Source organism: Helianthus annuus, chromosome 17, assembly GCF_002127325.2.
Source record: "Helianthus annuus cultivar XRQ/B chromosome 17, HanXRQr2.0-SUNRISE, whole genome shotgun sequence".
NCBI lineage: Eukaryota > Viridiplantae > Streptophyta > Magnoliopsida > Asterales > Asteraceae > Helianthus > Helianthus annuus.
Window position 1 is genome coordinate 466,424 of NC_035449.2, and position 4,987 is coordinate 471,410.

Consider the following 4,987-nt stretch of genomic DNA (forward strand, 5'->3'; position numbering starts at 1 on the left):
CTCGGCCACAACCTTCTCTTTGGCCAAAGCAGCGTTTGCCGCCCTAAGATTGGCCAACTCCTGGCGAGCACGAAACAGATTTTCATTCTATTTAGCCCATGATTCTTTCCAGGTCTTGCGCTCATTGGAAAGTTTTTCATTCCAACTCTTGCGTTCATCAGAAAGTAACTTAGCAAGAGTACGAACCTGTTTCAGCTCAGCAGTTGCAGCCCACTCTGCGGTCTGTTTCTGCTTCTCAAAAGCAGCCCTATCCCTACCAAGCTGCTCCGCACCCGCACGCGCTGCGTTCACCAACTCATCCGCTTCGGCCCGCAAGCGAGCAGCTTCCTCCTCCCTGCGGCCTAGCACCTTGTAATCTTCCAGAATGGCATTCGCCACTATGGAACTTCCCACTAACATGGTGGAAAGTTGGTTAATGCGCAGTTCACGGGGTGCGGAACGAGCACGCTCAGTTTCAAAAGGGGTGCCCAGACCACCCAGAATTTCCTTGCACGCAGAAGGATCATTAGAAATATCATCCCCATGTATAACGCTCCAGGGGGGATGATGATAGCTGGTACTCCAATCCGGGGTGTACGTGCGGTAATAGTACTCCAGCTCAGACTCTCCAGGCTGAATTGGAGGTCCTTCATCACCCGCACCCCCAGATGCGGAACCAGAAACCTTCTCAGCAGTTGGAGACTTCTGCGATCCAGCTCCAGATTTTTGTTGTCCAACATCAGAAAACCTCAAGTCCAATCCATCAGCATCATTTGGACTGATCAGGTTGTTGGAGGAATCCACAGTATCAAAAATCTGGGACGCAGTTTTCTCCACCGTTTTCTCTACCTGCACGGTTGGATCAGGAACCACCTTAACAAAAGGTGCCGCAGGTTCCTTTGGTACCCCCGCATCCGCAGCAGTGGTATGTGAGGGAGACAAGGGAGCATCAAAGAAAGAAAATCCTGCATCTTGTGGTTCTGCAATACAAAGAAAGCAATAACTATCAATAAACAAGTTATGCATACAAAACACTTGCAAAGTTATACACTTACCAGTAGGGACCGAAGGCTTCTTTTGTGTCGGAGCAGCCCTTTTAGACTGCAGCTTCCGACGTTTCAATTCACCACCAACAGCAGCTGCCTGCTCCGGTTTCCTCTTACCACCATCAAGGGTGGAACCCGCAGCAGCCCCACCTACAGTCGCACCACCACCTGGAACACCCAAACCCTCAAGGTTATCAGATACTACCACATAATCAGTATATCTGCGATAACAAGAACGATAGGTACCTGCGGCCTGTGACACCAAGGGAGGGGCAGCAGAACCCTCAGTCTTCTCCTTACCGCGACCCCGCGCGGTTTTCTTCACTTGCTTCTTCTCCACGTGTTTCTTGGGGATACGCTTTTCAAACTTCCCCAGATCCCCAAGGATACCTGCATTGAAGAAATCAAGCAAACAAGTTACAAGGGTGAACTTTGAAAACAAGAGCAACTTAGAAAATACCTTCGCCTTCTGGCACGGGTGCATTCAGCACATCACGTGTGGGAACGCAGAAATTGCCAACAATCTCCAGGTTGAAACTTTCTCGTACCTCACACGGAATTAGCTCAACTTTGCCCTCAAAATCGGGCTCAAACATCCTCCACAGGCCAACCGCATTCTCTAATACAACATATACACATTACTAAGGATAATGAAGCAAGGAAAACAATAAAGAGTAACAGGCTTACCACCACCCTTTTCCCGCAGAACGGGCCTTGCCTTCCTATCCGGCCTAGTAAGCATCATCCGCAACACCCACAACTGGTTGTTGTCTAACTTTTTGAGTTCAATAGGCCACAGCCTAGAGAACCATTCCACAGTCTTCGCAGTGGCAACAGGAATATCCTCATCGGTAACACCCACATTAACGTCCCGAAAAGTCATGCTGGCATACACCGCATAGGCTTTAACGTAAAAGAATTTCCTCTTCCAAAGGGTCACACCCTTGGGAGGTGTCATCAACTTCAAACTCCCATGTCGTTGGTTAAAAGAAAAAAATCTGGTGTTCACCGTCAACTGGTAGAACCGCCGGAAATTCTCAACGGTAATGTCCAAACCATGGGCAGGAAAGGTGTACTCAAAGTTCCTAATCCGGAACATCCCAAATGGACTTAGTTGGGAAATATGGAGATGATAGTATTCTAACACCTCAGAAATGAACACCGTCACCGGCAATCGAAGGTTGCCCTCGGTGAAAAAATCAGCCCACAGGGTAATATAGCCGGCCGGAGCATCGGCACCGGTGTCCCCCTCTTGTGGGTAAGTGGCTTTCCAATCGTCAGCCATATGTACTGTCACACCCCGATTTCCACGTGTATCACCGGTGGGCCCGGTGGGGGATTACCGTGACGTAGTTGGCAACAATATAGTCAAACCACAATATATAAATGCACAGCGGAAGCATAAAGATAAATATAATTCAACCATTTACTGTAATATCAAATGTATCACAAGTAGTTGAATAGTATCCATAGGAGGGATCAAAATAAATAAAAATGTTGTTCAACAGATAAGACATCAAGCTTGCGAGACTTCTTAAGATGCTAAGGAGCTATTGCCAGCCGATTACGTGTAGTACCTGCACTTAATCTTTTTGGGAAAATACGTCAGTTTACACTGGTAAATACATTCAACCGACACGTTTAAAAATGTTTAGTAAAATTGATTTGAATGCACGAGGCACAAATTCTTTTATAACTTGGGAGAATTATTTAAAATTATAATCTTGTGAACGAATTACATGTTCCTTCTATGCGTTCAGTAGCCCGGATCCTGTCCGGGTTAAAGATCAATAGACACACCACATTTGCGTTAAACCGAGGCGGGTAAACCATCGGCTACGTCTTTTAATAGTATAGACATCAACCGGGTGTACGCCTACACCCGGGTGTCGAGGTCGTGGCCATTTCGTAAAATGATGCCAAGGATATCCGGGACATGGTCATTAACCCCCCAAAGGCTTTTAAGTAACAAGACTGTTTAAATGAGCCGATCAAATTATTCAATTAACCACCTAAGCGATGGAAGATTTGATGCTCAATCAAGCGGTATTTTATATACCGTAACCCAAGCCCGTATAAGGGAAAATAAGTCAAAAGTATTTACCTTTGCAAGTATTGTCCTTAATCAGTTAAATCACAGGTATCTTTTACTGGGGCTCCTATTCTGGAACGAAGGTTTTAAAATAACCTATTAGAATCCTAACGGGTCTTTATATTTGCCGTAGCCTAGACCGGTTAGTTTCGAGGGATAGATACGGTTTAATCGCGTGAAAGGCGAAAACCGAGAATGGAATGTGATTCTGACCCCAACAAGTTCGGAGACTTGTTTTATACGGGTTTAATACTCACATTCTAAATCTTGGGGTCAAAATGATGTGGTTTGACCCGTATCGGCTAATTTATGTAAACTAGTTACATAAGCCGAACCGTGCGCGCAATAGGCGCAACGGGTAACCGTAGGAGTCCTACACTGTTTTCCTAAGTCAATTTACTTTAAAGAGGTTGTGGTATCAGTAGGATACCTTCCATAATGCCCGTAACGAGTTTTAGTTCACTATACGCCCCGTAGGGGTTTTCCGGTCATTTTAAAGACTTTTAAAGGGATTTCTGAGTTCTACAGGAAACCAGAGGTTCCCGATCAGTTTAATAAGTCTAAAATATCTTATTTATTATTTAAAATCCGTAGCAACTGGAATCGGGTCAAAAGACCTTGTAGAACTCAAGTTTTGGCCGAAAAAGGGCATATTCGGTTTTTACCGAACTGTAGCCATAACCGCAGGTTATGAGCAGGTTAAAATTAATTAAAAATCTTTAAAAATCCCAAAATATTGTTTAACTACAGTGGGTAAAAGTTTTGGTGACGAAATCTTGGTTTAGGTAGGCGTTATGCTAATTGCGCCGTTTATTACAAAAGTTTCTTAAAAATGCGCTATTTAGCATAACTCTCATTCTAGACCACGGATTGGCGTGAAACTTTTAGGGACATGCTTAGAATTTAGTAAGCAAGGTTATGGTCCCTTCACGTGTCCGAAATACTCGTTTTATTTTAAAAGGGCGTTACGGTCAACTTTTAAGTAATTAACGGAAATGTGTAAAAGACTCGGACAAACAACGAACCGGTCACAGAGGGTAATACCATCATGTGACCTGGTCCTAAGAGAGTCCGAAGGCATATCTACTTTGCACTAAAACGGGTCAGAACTGAAGTCAAAGCAAAAGTCAAACTTTTACGACATTCGGTTCCGAACCGGGTCAATATAGCAAATGGCCGAATCAAACGAGCGTAGACAAGTTTATATACTTAATATCATGTTTTATGAGTGTCTAAACAGGTTGCATATCATTTATATTACAGATTATGCAAGAATCGCAAAAATAGCTTTCTGTTGACTTTTTAAGTACGCGTTTGACTCGACATTTGCACTAGTTAGAGTGGTGATCATGGGGAACCCTTTCAGAGGTTTATTACCCACACAAATACCAACACATAGCTATTTTTGATTCGACATAAGACTGAGCCATTAAGGATTTATCTCGAAGTCAAACCGTAGTTACGACGGTTTGATTTTTTTAGCTATATTACTAAGTAAAACTAAACCACAAAGGATTTAAACGACTTACAGAAGCTTGAACACGAAATAGGATGCTAGAATAGAGCTTGGAAGTTCCAGAGATGATCAAGAGAATGTGTTTGAGGTGTGGTGAAACTTATGCATACAATGGGTCTATTTATAGTACAAGACTTGCCCTTAGATCATTACAACACACTCTACAAATGAGTATGGATGAATGGCAAGTGTCCTAAGGTGCTATGGGTCGAGTAGGGGGCGCCCATACCCCTGGGAAACCCATACATAAGTGTTTTGCCGCTTAAAACAGCCAACAGCCAATTTTTCGTCGCTGGGCATCGCTTACGGACCGTATGGCTTAGGCCTTGCGGTCCGTAAGCCTGTGGTGGAATC